This window comes from Pseudophryne corroboree, chromosome 6, assembly GCF_028390025.1.
Source record: "Pseudophryne corroboree isolate aPseCor3 chromosome 6, aPseCor3.hap2, whole genome shotgun sequence".
NCBI lineage: Eukaryota > Metazoa > Chordata > Amphibia > Anura > Myobatrachidae > Pseudophryne > Pseudophryne corroboree.
In genome coordinates this window covers 117,629,724-117,648,215 of record NC_086449.1, presented here as the reverse complement: position 1 = coordinate 117,648,215, position 18,492 = coordinate 117,629,724, and the positions used below count along the sequence as shown (strand labels likewise).

Sequence of the window (18,492 nt, the reverse complement as noted above, 5' to 3'; positions counted from 1 at the left end):
GACCCCGAGGAGGCAGAATCAGACCATACGATCACAGAGGACTGGAGGACCTGAGTGGCATGCTCTGTCCTAGCAACCCTATCAGAAATCTGAGAAATAGTCCCCCTCAGAGAGACTCAAGGGCCCTACACACTGGCCGATTTTTTGAAAGATATGAACGATCTTGTTCATAAATGAACGAGAACTCGTTCATATCTTTCAGTGTGGAGACTCCTGCGATGAACGATGCGCGGCCCCGCGCTCGTTCATCGCTGGTCTCCCGTCGGCTGTGCATGCAGGCCAATATGGACGATCTCGTCCATATTTGCCTGCACTTCAATGCAGCCGCGTGACGGGGGGTGTGAAGAAACTTCACTCCCCCCGTCACTGCCCCCCCGCCGCCGGGTCGCTCGTCGGCCGTATCCGCCGTCGGGCAGCTCGGCGGCGGGTCGGCCAGTGAGTAGGGCCCTTAACCATTCTGGCTCTCTAACTGGGATCTGCGCTAAAACGGTGCAATCCTGATTACATGGAATGGAGTCTTCCTGGGAAGACAAATCCTCTGCAGCATATGAAACAGTGTCCCTAGACATGTTGACATACACACTCAAACACCCCACAAACACACAGGGTATTATGCAGACAGAGTTCTTCCCCCAAGAATGGCAGAGAGACAGAGATTGGAGCCAACCCACACACACAGCGCTCTTGAGGCAAAGGGAGTTCCTTCCCAGCGCTGACTGTGTCCCTTAATAGGTGACACAGCCTTTAAGCAGTCCCCCCCTCCCCCCCTTTCTACAGCCCCCTGGTACCGTACAGACTGCTGGAGAAAGCTCTGGAGGGACCTGGATCCAGTGAACCGTGACTGCAGGCAGGAAAAATGGCGCTGGACGCTGCTGGGTCTGCTCTGAGGAGAAGCTCCGCCCCTTTCAATGGCGCTGTCTTCCCGCTCACAAGATGATTATACTGGCCGGAGGAATATGCTGACCTGGGTCCGCAGACCCCGACACGCTGAAGAAAACCAGTGCAGGGTCCGGAGCTGGCTCACGGCGCTCCCTCCCAAGCGCCGCACCAAGGTACCGCTGAGCCTTCCAGGAGCGCGGGCACAACCGCGCTCCTGACCTGTAGCCGCCCACTTCACACTGTCCCCCCGCTTGCAAGGGGGGACAGTGCCTGACTCGCCACACTTCAGCTTCTGAGGGGGTGGCGGCCTGCTACCGGGGCGATCAGACCCCTCTGGAGCCACTATTCAGTCAGCGGGAGCAGTGGCTCAAGACCCCGCGGGGCGGACACTGCTCCCCCCCCCCCCCCCCCCCCAGTCCCACTCTGCAGGGAGGCTGTCGCCAAAAGCCTCTTAGTAAAATAAAAGAAAACCTGAAAGAAAAAAAATTACTCTTTACCAGAAGAACTCTGTAGAGCTCACCTAGCTGTGACCGGCTCCTCCGGGCACGTTTTCTAAACTGAGTCTGGTAGGAGGGGCAAAGAGGGAGGAGCCAGCTCACACTATTAAACTCTTAAAGTGCCAATGGCTCCTGGTTGACCCGTCTATACTCCATGGTACTAATATGGACCCCAGCATCCTCTAGGACGTAAGAGAAATCTCAGATTAAAAAAATGGTGCTGACTGCGTAGCCATGGGTCAACATTAGTTCCAACGTGTCTGCAGTTTCACTGTGGATGCATTGGGAGGTGGCCTCACACATGCTGGGCGGCACGGAGTCCCAGTATCTCTCATAGGGAGGCCAATCCCGGGCTGTTTTTTCAATCCCGGGATTCGGGATTGAAAAACGCTCAATCCCGGGATTGCAGTAGGGATCAGTGAAAAAGGGTGTAGGGAGCAGCGCTGGAGGGTGTAGGTAGCGGCGCGGAAGGGAGGGTGTAGGTAACTGGGCGGGAGGATGTAGGTAGCGGTGCGGGAGGGTGTAGGTAGCTGGGCGGGAGGATGTAGGTAGCGGTGCGGGAGGCTGTATGTAGCGGTGCGGGAGGGTGTCGTTAGCGGTGCGGGAGGGTGTAGGTAGAGGGGAGGGTTGGTAGCGGCGTGGGAGGGAGACTGTTAGCACTGCACGGAGGGAGGGAGGGTGGATATAAGTAATACCACTTACTATTAGGTGGGCGCAGCCATGGACACACTGAACGTGGCGGCATTTCAAATGAAGCGCCGGCTGCCAGCCAACCAGAGCTGGCGGACCGGCAGTCAATCACGGAAGCGGCTGCAGCAGTCGCTCCTGATTGGCTGGCGCTGCTGCGGCAGCTTCCCTGATTGGCTGCCGGTCTGCCAGCTCTGATTGGCTGGCGGCCGGCGCCTCATTTGAAGTGCCGCCACGTTCAGCGTTTGTCTATGGCTGCCGCCCGCCTAATTATAAGTAGTATTACTTACACACCCTCCCTCCCGCACATGTGCAGTGTAATCCCGTGAATCCCGGGATTGGAGATTCAAATCCCGGCATTTTTGGGCCCAAATTCCGGGATCCCGCCGATCCCGGGAATTGGCCTCCCTAATCTCTCACCCATTTTCCAGTAATCCTGGTGAGCATGTGTTACAGTTTGCAAAATAGGAGTTATAGAAAAAATAAAGCCAAAACCTTATTATATGCATTACCCTAGGTATATTATAGAATGTTGTGATACGTTAAGAACTTAAACCTTTGGTATAACCCACTATCTAAATGATCAATTTAGACTAATTGCTTACAAAAGTAGCTTAGTAGCTTTTCCAACATACCCATGAGATGACACCCCAAGAACAAAAATGACATGGGGCAGTCACCAGTAGCCCTGATCCACATTTTTTTTTAACCAGTTTTATAATCACTTTTCCAGTGCAAGATGGTTGTAAAGTTTTCCTTCTGTTATTGCTATCCAAGGCGTAACAGTTTTTTTCTTCCAACCTCCATTTCTTTTTTAGCCACTAGGGGTCAGTGGAGTACTCTTGGGATATGGGCAGTGCGATAGCAGGGATAGGCACATTTAAATATTTAAGTGTAACCCTCCATACTCCCAAGATGCTTGTGTTTTTTGTGTCTTCACCAGGCTGTGTTTGTCCATAGGGGACACTGGAGTTCAGTACCATGGGTACAGATGGGGTGATCAGGTGAGCCGGCACTTTTTAATGTGTGTGACTGGCTCCTCCCTCTCTATACTCCTCCCCAGACCAGTTAATAAACTGTGCCTGAGGAGAGACGGCAACACGACCAACAGAGGAGGGGGTAAACAAGACATCCATAAAGAGAGATCTCTGTAAAACAGGATCAGAAACACACACACACACACACACATATATATATATATATATATATATATATATACACAGAAACAAACAACGGCAAATCACAGTAATGCAAGGAAACCGTGCAACCAGGTCAGAAGTACACCCAGCCACCCGGAACCTAAAGGGGCAACCAGGGATAAAACCACACCACCGGAAGAAAGCAGCACAGGATGGGCGTCCGGCGTCCCCTATGGTCTCAGAGAAAGGTATTTATTGGTAAGTACCAAAATCCTGTTTTCTCTATCATCTATAGGTGACGATGGAGTTCAGTACCATGGGGACGTCTCGGAGGTTTCCAAACGGGCAAGAGAGTGCTGAGAATTCCGTTAACTGCACAGCCAAGCTGAGACGCGAGGCCACACCAAGAGAAGTTTGGAGCGTGACAAAAGGATGTCAGTCAACCGAAGATGCAGTAATACCCAGATGCTATCGATACAGAGACCCACCAACCAGTAGATTGAGGCGACACAGATGCCTGGAACAACCCAGAAGCCACAGAGGCTAGGATCGGCAGAGAAAAACAAAATAACTGGGATATATATATCACACCACTGACTGTAAAAGATATATCGCACCAAGAGCCAGCGAGCCAGATAGCATATCGAGGCTGGCCAGGCAGTTATAGAAACAAGGGCGGAGCCAGTATGGCTACACAAAGACGGAAGCCACAATAGTGCCCCGAAACACAGACTACCGATCTACGAACTGCCAGAAATTTCTGTCCCTTTTCAAGTAAAGTAGTAGACTGCTGCAAGGACAATTGTGATAAGTCGACCTTTGGAGAAAAACCAAAAAGGTGGTATAGCAGAAACTGTGGACTCTTATAAGTATGCAACAGAAGAGTAGTAGAGCACGACCTGTGCATTTCTACTCTGATGAGCATACGTGGAGGTGTAGTCCAACCCACTTCTCAAAAGAGAAACGATGCGAACGAACGCCGTTCAAGTAGACCTAGGTCCAGGACATCGATGAGCAGTGTAGAATCCTAAGAGGCTACCTGCACTGGTCCGGAGAGAGCAATAGGATTGTACAACCAGAACATAGGGAAAATCTGCTACTTAGGAAATTGGACTAGCTGGTAGAGGAAAAAATCCAGTCCATGTGAAAAGGAGATCCCACAGGAAAAGGAAAAAGTCCCTATGGGGAAGTCCTGAGTAAGGCCCAACAACGCTCTCGGAAGTAGAGAACACTTACTGAGCCGAGGAACCAACAAAGTAAGGAGAGCTCAAGGAAAACATCCAATGGAGTCTACACGTTCAGAACTAAAGGCTCTGTATGTTCTGACACTCGCGGAAAGCATCCCCCATAAATAATTGATGTGTAAACAGAAGCATTTATCAAATCTCTCTCCAGAAGATGCCTAGAGGAACAGGTCATCCAAATAACGGTTGAAGCCTGTAACTTGAGTGCACAGATGAACAACTCCTGTGCCCATGAATAACGCCCACTAATCTTACATTTAAAAGCCGGAAGATGAAAGAGGACTGCAAACCCAATTTATGGAAGAAGAATCTTTCAGAAGGGAACAAGGAGGAAAAGTCCAAAGATACCTCAGGTTTAAAAGAGACTGTAACCTTAACACAGTTTTCTATACCGCTTGGTTTTCTTAAGTTTATCCCGAACGTAAAAACAGTTATGTTACCTGAAGACTTGGAGTCTGAATTAGTGCCATAAGACTCAGGACCCTTGGTGGATGGTGGTGCTGAGAGAAGCCATGGGGTAAATTTACTAAGATGGAAGTTCTATTTAAGATGGGAGTTCTATTTAAGATGGGATGTTGCCTATAGCAACCAATCAGATTCAACTTCTCATTTATCTAGTACCTTCTAGGAGATAATACCTGGAATCTGATTGGTTGCTGTGGGCAACATCCCATCTTAAATAGAACTCCCATCTTAGTAAATTTACCCCCAGGTGTCTAAAACTTGACTGTCCCTTGCCTGTAAGTAATTGAGACATATAACACATGAATGTGGCCCAATCGTGAAAGAGTCAGGAGACCCCACCCACACTGCAATCTTGTAGTGAAGATGGTAGGTATGGCTATTTGGCAACGGAATCTACCTAGAAAATACGAAGGTACCCATGCCCTGTACATGTATACCAATATATATATATATATATATATATATATATATATATATTATATACACACACATACACTGCTCAAAAAAATAAAGGGAATGCTTAATACAATGTAACTCCAAGTCAATCACACTTCTGTGAAATCAAACTGTCCACTTAGGAAGCAACACTGATTGACAATCAATTTCACATGCTGTTGTGCAAATGGAATAGACAACAGGTGGAAATTATAGGCAATTAGCAAGGCACCCCCAATAAAGGAGTTGTTCTGCAGGTGGTGATCACAGACCACTTCTCAGCTCCTATGCTTTCTGGCTGATGTTTTGGTCACTTTTGAAAGCTGGCGGTGCTTTCACTATAGTGGTAGCATGAGACGGAGTTTACAACCCACAACAGTGGCTCAGGTAGTGCAGCTCATCCAGGATGGCACATCAATGCGAGCTGTGGCAAGAAGGTTTGCTGTGTCTGTCAATGTAGTGTCCAGAGCATGGAGGCGCTACCAGGAGACAGGCCAGTACACCAGGAGAAGTGGAGGAGGGCAACAATCCAGCAGCAGGACCGCTACCTCCGCCTTTGTGCAAGGAGGAACAGGAGGAGCACTGCCAGAGCCCTGCAAAATGACCTCCAGCAAGCCACAAATGTGCAATATGAGCAATACTTAAAGAAATCAGACTCTTTGTCAAAAAGGCTCCAAAAATTTATTGTAGATTCAATATCGTTTATTTTGTCTCACAATTATTTTATCTTTAATAACACTTATTATTTACAGACACTGGGGACGGCCATGGGGACGAGGTTCGCGCCCAGCTTCGCCAACCTATATATGGGCGCCTTCGAAGACGCCCATGTGTGGGGGAGGGACTTGTGCGCGGACCTCGTCTTCTATGGCCGGTATATAGATGATTTGTTCTTTATTTTCGATGGGGATTGTTCACAATGTTCTAATTTCACTTCTTAATAAAAATGAGTTTAATTTACAGTTCACTGGTACAGTAGATAAGAGGTCCGTTTCCTTTCTCGATATCACTATTTCAATTTTGGAAGATAACATAGTAACTAAGACTTTTAGGAAAGAAGTCGATAATTACAACTTCCTTCATTTTGACAGCATGCACTTTAAACCCTGGATGAGAAACATCCCATTAGGACAACTGCGACGATTGCGGCGCAATTGTAGTAACCAGGGGGATTTTAATATACAAGCTCTCGAACTCACCAGTGCATTTAGAGATAGAGGTTATCCTATAGATTTAATCAATTCTGCTTTGGAAAAAGCTAATAAACTTGATCGGGCCCAGCTTTTCAGATATAAGACTGGGAATACGTCTTTTAAAGAAGATTTACCACATTTCTTTTCCAAGTACAATAGTGCCTCTGGGAAAATAAAAAAGGTTTTAATCAATAATTTTCCTATTTTATTGACGGATAAGATTCTCAAACCAGTTATAGGTCATTCTCCCTCCGTCATTTTTTAAAAATCAGAACACTTGACACAACATCTTGCCCCTAGCCTCTTTGTGGATAAAAGAATGGTGGACAATAAGATGCAAAATTCGTCAGTCTCCTGGCTCAGGAGTAAACCTAATGGCTGTTACAGATGTGGTACAAGAAACTGCACCACATGCTCTCATATTCAGAACAACCTGCACTTCTTTGAATCTCCTCGGAGAGAAGAATATATTATAAAATCATTTATCAATTGTAATAGTGAATACACCATTTATATGTTGGTTTGCCCTTGTGAGCTCCAGTATATAGGGAGAACGACACGCAAGCTAAAAGTTCGTTTTTTAGAACATAGACGTAACATCTTAAAGGGCTTCCTGAATCATGGTGTCTCAAAGCATTTCTCATACTTCCACAATAGAGATCCAAAAGGTTTGAAGCTAATAGGCATTGAGACCATCAGCCCCACGTGCAGGGGGGGAGATAGATTTGGCAGGCTCTGCCGTAGGGAGAACTTCTGGATACACAGATTGAGGTCACTTGTTCCTGGTGGCCTCAATGAGTGTATCGAGATTGATTGGTAATGCTCTTTGCTGAACATTGCCATATTCTTACGCCTTTTTGGTCCATGATAACCAATTGTGAATTGTGTAAACAAACACATTGAAAGGTTTTTTACCCCATCATCATTATTCCATAGTGCCCATATCCTAAACATGGGTATTTGTTTCCCCAGCCCCTTATGATATTCTTTAAACAATTTTGTATACAGTAAGAACAATTAATATGATCACTATTTATATTTTTATGTCTATCCTCTATGTAATTGTATTCCAAACATTATCTCATTAGGTTCCATTTAATAATTGCTAATTATCTATATATGTTTCAGACATATTAGCAATACTATCATATCATAATAATTATTTATTAAAAAAATTTCTTTCACATTTTTTCCTATGTAACTTTCTCTTGATATGCAATATGCAAATAATCATTAATGACACTCTTAGGATACAACCGTTCCTTTACACATCTATATTATATATTTTCTACTGTGGATTTTTTCTTTAATTATAATGAGTTTCCAGTTATTGTATAAGGTTCTGAAAAATTTTTAATATACATATAAGCCCTCAGCACCTATAGCGTGCATTGATAATTACAGCTGGGATAAGCGTCAGAACATATTATATCAGTATCGCTCTTTGTGTCTATGACACTTTATTTTATTTATGTATTTATGTGTTAGCTCCGCCACTGTTTTTTAATATTTTTAATATATTTCATTCTATTAGGTTTTATTTTTCAAGGTACATAATCAGATATATTATTATCCAAACAGCCAAGGAATCTATATATATGTGTATGCGTTATTATTGGTGTATTATTATATTGATCAATTACATCTGTGTAGGCTTCATTAAGAGCCCTTTAAATAGCACACACTTTGCAATAGGAGTCATCTTTGAAAAAGTCACGGGTCACGTGACGAAACGCGTCAGGACTCTTCCCCCATTGGTCTTTCACTGAACACCTTCTTCCAGGACGTTTTCAGACCACAGCCTTTTTACCCGGCTTTCACCCACGGCAGTTACGGACGGCTTCTATTTGGCTTCACATCCAGCCGCAGGAGTTTTGCGGCTACAACGACCGTCTCCAGCATCTTCCACCTCGTTGTCTACCGGCGGACGGTGCACGTCCAGGTAGTCTGGAAGGAAGCTTCCACATACAGCTGGACACTCCAGACGGCGTCTGATTTAACAGCCACACACCTGCCGCCCACTACTATCTGCACAGCACTTACAAGGTGACACCAGCAGGTTAATTGAATATACCCAGCGACCGGCTGTTTTATTCAGATACCCCACGTACCCTCCAGCTTTTCCACCTACTGGGCAAATCTCAGGACTTACCCGGGGACGCTCGGGTTCACCAGCCCTTATGGAGAGGTAATTTCATACACCAATTCCAATACTAATTCATGCTGGCAAATTTCTATTTGAAGCTTAATCCTTAATACGTGCAGTTACTGTGATATATTCAGGAACCACATCTAGCAGCTGTGGCAACAGTGTTTCTAAAGGACTGCAACACTCGGTTACATATTTTTTGAACTTTTAAATTATTCAGTTCAGTGAAATTTCAATGATACTTAGTACAGTAACCAAAGCTGAGATAATCCATGTGTCTTTTAAACCTTTGTATTTGACAAATCAAGTAAAGTTATAAGTAATACCACTTGTGAATTGTCTATTATGAAATAGGATTTTTATTCTTATTAGAGTATTGTCATTAATAAATACATATACTTTATATTAACACGTTTGATTCCTTGGTTGTTACTGAACCTGTGAAAATCTGGTGTGTGGCTTTCATGAGCGCCTCTATTAATTTCTGTATCTCACAAATGTGCATGTGTCTACTCAAACGATCAGAAACAGACTCCATGAGGGTGGTATGAGGGCCCGACGTCCACAGGTGGGGGTTGTGCTTACAGCCCAACACCGTGCAGGATGTTTGGCATTTGCCAGAGAACACCAAGATTGGCAAATTCGCCACTGGCGTCCTGTGCTCTTCACAGATGAAAGCAGGTTCTCACTGAGCACATGTGACAGACATGATAGAGTCTGGAGACGCCAAGGAGAACGTTCTGCTGCCTGCAACATTCTCCAGCATGACCGGTTTGGCAGTGGGTCAGTAATGGTGTGGGGTGGCATTTCTTTGGGGGGCCGCACAGCCCTCCATGTACTCGCCAGAGGTAGCCTGACTGCTATTAGGTACCGAGATGTGATCCTCAGACCCCTTGTGAGACCATATGCTGGTGCGGTTGGCCCTGGGTTCCTCCTAATGCAAGACAATGCTAGACCTCATGTGGCTGGAGTATGTCAGCAGTTCCTGCAGGACGAAGGCATTGATGCTATGGACTAACCCGCCCGTTCCCCAGACCTGAATCCAATTAAGCACATCTGGGACATCATGTCTCGCTCCATCCACCAACAGGAGTTGGCGGATGCTTTAGTCCAGGTCTGGGAGGAGATCCCTCAGGAGACCATCCGCCACCTCATCAGGAGCATGCCCAGGCGTTGTAGGGAGGTCATACATGCACGTGGAGGCCACACACACTACTGAGCCTCATTTTGACTTGTTTTAAGGACATTACATCAAAGTTGGATCAGCCTGTAGTGTGTTTTTCCACTTTAATTTTGAGTGTGACTCCAAATCCAGACCTCCATAGGTTAAGAAATTTGATTTCCATTGATAATTTTTGCGTGATTTTGTTGTCCGCACATTCAACTATGTAAAGAACAAAGTATTTAATAAGAATATTTCATTCAATCAGATCTAGGATGTGTTATTTTAGTGTTCCCTTTATTTTTTTTGTGCATATATATATATATATATATATATATATATATATATATATATATATATACATACTAAAAGAACCAGCCACACACATTAAAAGTTCATAGGGAGGAGTGCAAGGCGCAGATAATGATATTCAAAGAAAATAAAGAAGCCAGCACCTCCTATTTGCTGCAGAAAACGTGTTTAGTATAAAACATCCAGAATTCCATTATGTGCAAAATGTCTATGCAAAAAAGGTACATAGCAGAGGATCATGTAGATAAATGTATTCTCATCATGCCAGGATGGTCATAAGTGCATAAAGACATCCTCCTGCCTACAAGGTGGCAGTGAACCTGACCGCTGTTTCGGCGCCTCCATTGCGCCTTTGTCAAGGATTAATCTGCCAAACATATACTGTCCAGCTATATACCCATCATGATCACCAAATTCAACTCACCTGTAGTGTAACAGCAGTGCATAAGCACCAAAATCAAAGGAAAACGTCACTGCCCATTAACCTGTCACACTGACTCACACAGGAACAGGAAGTGATGTGGTAGAGCCCGTTGCTTAGCAACCGGAATAAATTCAAAACAGTATCTATTATAGCCAAAACAAGACCCATTGTAGTGCCAATGCAAACACACATCCCATACGGGCACTGACAACCGAGCGCTTAAGGTTGTAACCAGTACTGCAGTGGTCGCGCTTCCGAAACCGGAAGTGACGCGACCGAATAGGTCGTCATGGCAACATATGCAGGAAATACTATAGAAAAACTACAATTTGAAGCCTTCTGGGTAAAGATGTTAAAGTTGGTGATCAATATGGGCACACAGCGGCAAATGAAAACAAAATAAACCCAAAATAATAAAAAGGATAAATAATAATAAAACTCAAAGACCACATACACCTAAAGGAAAGATCTTATACAGATCAACCAGATCATCAGTTCAAGATGTTATTACACTAATAGTTATAAGCAAGGGGAACACCTACAAATAACATGACAAACATTGATCCTTATTAAGACCAGCAGGCGAAATAGATTTAAGCCGATCTATCCAATAGCACTCGTGTTGGAGTAGTAACTTGTTCCGATCTCCACCATGTCTCAGTGGAGGAAAACAGTCTATAGGCATACATCGGAAATCTTTTATAGAATGTTTATGCAAAGCAAAATGACGTGCAACTGGTGGTGTATTTGCGTCAGTTTTGACTAACGATTTTTTAATCGATGAACGGTGTAAACCAATTCTCTCCCTGAGAGTCCTTATCGTCTTTCCCATGTAGAACATAGAACAGGGACATTGTATTAGATAGATGACAAAGCGTCTATCGCAAGTTAAATGATGACGTATATTGTAACTCATGTTTGTCATTGGATCAACAAAGGAGTCACCCAGTAATAAAAACTGTCAGTTGACACACCCATGGCATTTAAACACCCCATTCTTGGGTTGTAACCAATTTCTGACTTTAATAGGTATTATGTCGGATTTTGCCACTATGTCCTTGATGTAATTGCTCCTCTTAAAGCAGAAAAGAGGTGTCTGTTTGCAAAGATCACCAATTGTCTCATCTGCCTGCAATATATCCCAATGACGCAACATCATCTTCTTTATATGTGTTGAAGCCACCGAATAGGTGGAAATAAATGTTAGTCGGTTGTCATTCTTAACGTTCGCCTTGGGATATAGTAACTCCTCCCTATTACGTTGCATACAGTCAAGGATTGCTTCATCAAATTCATGTTTATCATATCCTCTGTGGATAAATCTATTACCCATTTCATCGAGTGCTCCTTTCAATTTAGGTGGGTCTGATGTTATCCGGACGACCCTCAACAATTGTGACAGCGGGAGTCCCCTTTTTAATGTTTCCGGATGAAAACTATCCACCATTAGGAGGGTATTTTTGTCCGTCTCTTTCCTATATATCTTAGTGGACAAAATATTCCCCTTGCTCATAACACAAACATCCAAATAATTGATAATACTTTTGCTAAAAGCAAGTGTGAATCTAATGTTGGTATCAAGAGAATTGAGAGCAATAACAAAATCGGTCAGAAGTCCCACCCCCCCAGTCCACACCAGAAACAGGTTGTTAATGTAGCGTACGTAAAAATAAATAAATTCTGAAAAATTAACAGGATAAGATATGCTGTGTTTCATACATATGCATATATAAATTTGCATATGCTGGGGCCATATTTGACCCCATAGCGGTCCCTCTTAATTGCAAAAATAAAGTTTTCAAACAAAAAATAATTTTTACGCAACACTATATCAATTCAAAATAATAAAAATTCTACATTCGGACCCTTGTAGTGCGGACTGTTGGTGTTTAGACTCCTGACCGATTCTATACCCTCTATGTAGTCTATATTAGTGTTAAGACTCGTTATATCAATAGTCACGAGTAAACTGCCTTCTGGCAGTGAACCTAATTCCATAATTTTATTCAAATAATCTGTAGTATCACGTAGGTAGTATTTGGTATTCTGTACTACCGGTTGTAACCAATAATCGATATATTGAGATAATGGCTGACAGAGGGAACCGCACGAAGATATTATGGGTCTACCGGGAGGTCTAATTAATGTCTTATGAATCTTCGGTAGTATATATATGATCAGTATTCTAGGGTGTAATTGTGTAAGGAACTCAGCTGTAGGTTCATCAATCCAATTATTTTTCAATTCTAGATCAATCACTGTGTCAATCTCTTTATTATACTTTTGAGTCGGATCATATGTAAGAGTTTTGTAGCACTCAACATCGGCTAATTGTCTAAGAATCTCCGACCTGTAACCGGATCTATTGAGAACAATACCCCCTCCCTTATCAGAGGGAGGGATTCCAATTTTCCCATTGTTTTTCAATGTGTTGAGTGCAGCATTCTCTTCTTTAGTTAGATTGTGAAAAGAGATTCTCTGACTACCAATGTAAGACATAGTATCGCGTTTCACAAGTTTAATGAAGGTTTCTATAGACGCATTTATTCCTGGAGGTTCAAAAGTACTCTTAAGGGGGGTACTCACGGGAGAGATGTGTGCTGAACGATCTTAACACAGACCGCTCAGCACACATCTCTCACCCCGCTCAGCACAGCGCGATGTGCTGAGCGAGGGGGAAAGCCGACGGGGGGCCGCTCACTTCACACAACGGTGAAGTGAGCGACCCGCTAGATTGAGCCTGCATGCAGCTCAATCTAGCATCGGCGATAGCGATGCGCGGGGCCGCGCATCGCTATCGCTGGAGGGCATACACACGGCAGATCCGTGCTTAAAATCTAAGCAATCTAGCAAGATTGCTTAGATTTTAAGCACGGATCTCTCCGTGTGTACCCCCCTTTAGGTCTAAGGTCTAAATTGTTTAGTATTGGGCTCCCCAATTACCTCACCACTTCTTTTCTTTTTAGAAAGAAAGTCTTTGAGTTTTAAGGTACGATGAAAACAATATAACTCAACTTCAAAATTGAAGGGTTGTTGTTTAAATGTTTTAACAAATGGGAGGCCCTTAGATAAAACAGATATTTCAGGTAAGGTGGGCGTATAATCAGATAAATTAAATATTACTACTTCTGTTTGTTCTTTGGCCCTTTCTTTGGTTCTACACCTGTGCTTAACCCCTCCCCTTCTACCTGGCCTCTTTCTTTCAAATCTTTGTACCTGCTTCTGGTTATAGAACCTTTCAGAAAATGTGATTGCGGCTGTGATTGATCTGAATCACTTGCTGACGTATGTGTGTCAATATCAGAAAAGGCGTTGTTGAAGTGATTTCTTCTAAATCTATTACCACCTCTCCAACTAGCCCTGGATTCATTCCCCTGTAGCCAATTAATTTATAATTCATATGTATGAAACACAGCATATCTTATCCTGTTAATTTTTCAGAATGTATTTATTTTTACATACGCTGACGACCTGTTTCTGGTGTGAACCTGGGGGGGGGGGACTTCTGACGAGTTTGTTGATGCTCTCAATTCTCTTGATACCAACATTAGATTCACACTTGCTTTTAGCGAAAGTATTATCAATTATTTGGATGTTTGTGTTATGAGCAAGGGGAATATTTTGTCCACTAATATATATAGGAAAGAGATGGACAAAAATACCCTCCTAATGGCGGATGTTTTTCATCCGGAACCATTAAAAAGTGGACTCCCGCTGTCACAATTCTTGAGGGTCGTCCGGATAACATCAGACCATACTGAATTGAAAGGAGCACTCGATGAAATGGGTAATAGATTTATCCACAGAGGATATGATAAACATGAAATTGATGAAGCAATCCTTGACTGTATGCAACGTAATAGGGAGGAGTTACTATATCCCAAGGCGAACGTTAAGAATGACAACCGACTAACATTTATTTCCACCTATTCGGTGGCTTCGAGACATATAAAGAAGATGATGTTGCGTCATTGGAATATATTGCAGGCAGATGAGACAATTGGTGATCTTTGCAAACAGACACCTCTTCTGCTTTAAGAGGAGCAATAACATCAAGGACATAGTGGCAAAATCCGACATAGGACTTATTAAAGCCAGAAATTGGTTACAACCCAAGAATGGGGTGTTTAAATGCCATGAGTGTGTCAACTGACAGTTTTTATTACTGGGTGACTCCTTTGTTGATCCAATGACAAACATGAGTTACAATATACGTCATCATTTAACTTGCGATAGTCGCTTTGTCATCTATCTAATACAATGTTGGAAAATATATATTGTGGAACCGCACTAGTCTGACAATAGTGTTGAAATATAATGAAAAAATGAAAAAAACCAATATATATGCAGTTAATGAATGATTCTTAAACTGCTAATGATTGGCGGTGCTCCCAGGAATTTTGTAGGTTAGACTACAATAAAGAGGAGAGAAAAGACAAAAAACCCTTGTTTGGGAGCACTCCTTAGTAAAGATCAGATTATGAGTAGTGAAAGGAAATAAAATAAAACTTAACCTTTATTTATTTCTTGAAGATAAAAGTAAAATAATAATGAATATAATTATAACAAAAAAATGGTGTCTATAATAAAGGAGCTTGTTGACTAATAAAAAACACTTGTTGACCTTTTTAACATATGAGGTACAAGATGATTGAAAGAGGTGAAAATATCAAGCGACAGTGATATGTTATATATCTGTATATACGTTGAAAGTATATATAGTATGTTGTGTATGGATGCCGTGTGGTACCAAACGGTATTAAAGGCATCAAGAAAAATCATCACTGAGCATGCCCAAAATGTAGGTGTACCTGGTAGCGTGGTTGTAGTGTAAAACTGGAGATTGAAATACCAGAGAGGTAAGAAAAAATGGGAGAATAAGTCAGAGGTTATATTTAGTGAAAAAGGGCCCACTGCACCTGGTATTCTCAGGAGGTTTCCCTTCCGGATACTGACCAGGCCATGCCTGCTTAGCTTCCGAGATCGGACAAGATCGGGCGTATTCAGGGTAGTATGGCCGTGGGCCGATTGTTAGGATGAAATTAATTGAAATGACAAAAGAAGATCACTGCTACTATCTGTACCATACATAAATCAGAGAAAAATAGATTCAATACGTTTTTCCAGAGGCAAAAGTGTGGTGAAAGGATATTATTCTTGAAAGAGGGGCCCACTGCACCTGGTATTCTCAGGAGGTTCCCCTTCCTGATACTGCCCAGGCCATGCCTGCTTAGCTTCCGAGATTGGACAGGATCGGGCGTATTCAGGGTAGTATGGCCGTGGGCCAAATGTGAAAAAAGGTAATAGAAAAACCACACTCTGCTGGCTGTACTTCACATATGATGAAAAAATTGTTCTGAAATGGTATTTTCCAGATAGAAGTGTATGTTGGTGGTGGAGAAATGTTGATGAGGGGAATTGAAGAGAGATGGAAAAGAAAAAAAGGGGGGAATATGAATGTGTGTTGGAAAAATTGTGAAGCTAAGTGTGTGTGTGAGATGTGTGTCTGCTGATGGAAAAAAGGGTATGAAGTGGTGATTGTGTGTGGTAATAAAATGTGATGAAGAGATGAGATGTTGCAGATGTGGAGTGGTGATTATGTGTGGTAATGGAATGTGATGAAAAGATGAGATGTTGCAGATGAATGCTGTATGAAAATTGGGGCTGGGTCAAATTGGTTGTTGACTTTTGAGCTCTGGGTCAGCTCCCCAGAAAATAGCAGAAATAATGCTATTAGTAAAAGTTCTTTACAAGAAACACAAAATATAAATCAAAATAAATGGATAATCATGTAATTGTTAAGAGCTCACGGCTGGCTCACATAACATTATACAAAAATAAATAGGCGAAAAAATGAACAGAAAATGGCAGAATCAAACGTAATGCATATATGCCATATTGATATGCTGGTTAATCTTGAATAAATGTCAAGTAAAAAAAAGAAATCAAAATATACCATAGGTACACCACAATAATTGGTATCAGAAATCAAGGTAAAGTAACCTAGTCTCATATATGGGCATGAGCGGGAGAAAGGTACAATATAAGTGCTTGTTATTCATGTGAAATGATACTAAGCATAAAGGATATATGGGTAGCCAAATTGTGCTACCGGAGAATGCACAATATCAGTACCAAATATTGCTGTGGGACGATATTAAATATATTGGGTATGTGGGTAAACACTTTTTGCCACACAGAGTAATGGATGTAAGTACGAAATACAAATATAAAAAACTCTGGTGGTCTAGTGTGTTGTTTACCGCCGCCGCAAGGTATGCGGCCCGTGTCGTTGTTTCCTCACACTCTTTCAAGAATAATATCCTTTCACCACACTTTTGCCTCTGGAAAAACGTATTGAATCTATTTTTCTCTGATTTATGTATGGTACAGATAGTAGCAGTGATCTTCTTTTGTCATTTCAATTAATTTCATCCTAACAATCGGCCCACGGCCATACTACCCTGAATACGCCCGATCTTGTCCGATCTCGGAAGCTAAGCAGGCATGGCCTGGTCAGTATCCGGAAGGGAAACCTCCTGAGAATACCAGGTGCAGTGGGCCCTTTTTCACTAAATATAACCTCTGACTTATTCTCCCATTTTTTCTTACCTCTCTGGTATTTCAATCTCCAGTTTTACACTACAACCACGCTACCAGGTACACCTACATTTTGGGCATGCTCAGTGATGATTTTTCTTGATGCCTTTAATACCGTTTGGTACCACACGGCATCCATACACAACATACTATATCTAATACAATGTCCCTGTTCTATGTTCTACGTGGGAAAGACGATAAGGACTCTCAGGGAGAGAATTGGTTTACACCGTTCATCGATTAAAAAATCGTTAGTCAAAACTGACGCAAATACACCACCAGTTGCACGTCATTTTGCTTTGCATAAACATTCTATAAGAGATTTCCGATGTATGCCTATAGAGACTGTGTTCCTCCACTGAGACGTGGTGGAGATCAGAACAAGTTACTACTCCAACGCGAGTGCTATTGGATAGATCAGCTTAAATCTATTTCGCCTGCTGGTCTTAATGAGGATCAGTGTTTGTCATGTTATTTGTAGGTGTTCCCCTTGCTTATAACTATTAGTGTAATAACATCTTGAACTGATGATCTGGTTGATCTGTATAAGATCTTTCCTTTAGGTGTATGTGGTCTTTGAGTTTTATTATTATTTATCCTTTTTATTATTTTGGGTTTATTTTGTTTTCATTTGCCGCTGTGTGCCCATATTGATCACCAACTTTAACATCTTTACCCAGAAGGCTTCAAATTGTAGTTTTTCTATAGTATTTCCTGTATATGTTGCCATGACGACCTATTCGGTTGCGTCACTTCCGGTTTCGGAAGCGCGACCACTGGAGTACTGGTTACAACCTTAAGCACCCGGTTGCCAGTGCCCGTATGGGATGTGTGATTGCATTGGCGCTACAATGGGTCTTGTTTTGGCTATAATAGATACTGTTTTGAATTTATTCCGGTTGCTAAGCAACGGGCTCTGCCACATCACTTCCTGTTCCTGTGTGAGTCAGTGTGACAGGTTAATGGGCAGTGACGTTTTCCTTTGATTTTGGTGCTTATGCACTGCTGTTAGGTAGCGTCTAGATTCTCTTCATGCAGAGGACCTTTCCCATAACCCCCTGGGTCCATGTCACAATCTATTTGGAATAGAAAAGTGTGGCTAGCGGAGCGAGACACCGTGCCCGATGCGTGGCGAGCGAAGCGAGCCCGCGAGGGTCCAATGCTGCATAGAAAAAAAAAATACCCCAAACGGACGGAGAACGAAGAAAACATTTAGGAGCTGTAAGGGCGGAAGTTCTCTCCTGCCCACTAGTTTTGTCACGTCCAGGTCCTTTGCACGAAGGCAACATAGACACAACCACAGCTG

General features: G+C 42.8%; 3 pseudogenes; 1 reads left to right on the top strand and 2 right to left on the bottom strand.

The window, feature by feature from the left end:
• Positions 1–15,493: 15,493 nt before the first annotated feature.
• LOC134937074 (5S ribosomal RNA) lies at positions 15,494–15,611 on the bottom strand (annotated as a pseudogene).
• Positions 15,612–15,753: 142 nt separating this feature from the next.
• On the bottom strand, positions 15,754–15,871 carry LOC134937218 (5S ribosomal RNA; annotated as a pseudogene).
• Positions 15,872–17,032: 1,161 nt separating this feature from the next.
• LOC134937073 (5S ribosomal RNA) lies at positions 17,033–17,150 on the top strand (annotated as a pseudogene).
• The last annotated feature ends 1,342 nt before the right edge of the window (positions 17,151–18,492 follow it).